Source organism: Crocuta crocuta, unplaced genomic scaffold (genome assembly GCF_008692635.1).
Source record: "Crocuta crocuta isolate KB4526 unplaced genomic scaffold, BGI_CrCroc_1.0 scaffold696, whole genome shotgun sequence".
Classification (NCBI taxonomy): Eukaryota; Metazoa; Chordata; class Mammalia; order Carnivora; family Hyaenidae; genus Crocuta; species Crocuta crocuta.
In genome coordinates, this window is record NW_027529467.1 from 292791 (window position 1) to 293372 (window position 582).

A 582-nucleotide genomic window follows, 5' to 3' on the forward strand; every position below is an offset into this window, starting at 1 on the left:
TAGAATTAATATTGAAATATTAATATTGGTATTATATATGTCTTTTTAGAAGTTCCCTTGTGTGTGTGTTTTTGAATTTTCATAAACCAAATTTAGATCTGCAGTTATTTTGGGTCTCTATGTTGTTGAGAAGTTCTGATTTAGCCGAGCATTGCATTCCTTAGAGAAATCAGTTGACACATGTCAGCAAAGGAATAAGCTATTAGCCTATTAAAAATACTTACTTTACATTTTATAATTTATTTTAAGTAAGGCCATTTTTAGTCCATTCTGCACGTTGATGTAACTCTGAGTTGCACTGAGATTTGCTTGCTTGTACTGTATATGGAGAAAAGAGTTGAAGATGCTTCTGCTTTTGAAAACAAGAATTTTGTTTTGTCCCCATCACTTATGCTCTCTCATCCGAGTTGGCTGCTAATCACAGTTGCAACATAAAGAAAACACTGCCCCCTTAATGTATGATGGAAAAGGCTGAAGGAAGATGGGCATGTGTGTATCTGTGTGTGTGTGTGTGTTGTGTGTGTTGTTTTTAAGTTCTGTACAACTCTGTTACCTGTATAGAATTGGAAGTCCTGAAGTCCT

The 582-nt window shown here is 34.9% G+C and overlaps 1 protein-coding gene across 1 annotated transcript in view; it reads left to right on the forward strand.

The window, feature by feature from the left end:
- The window catches only part of CFAP47 (cilia and flagella associated protein 47), a 492482-nt gene that overhangs the window by 5433 nt on the left and 486467 nt on the right, over positions 1-582 (forward strand).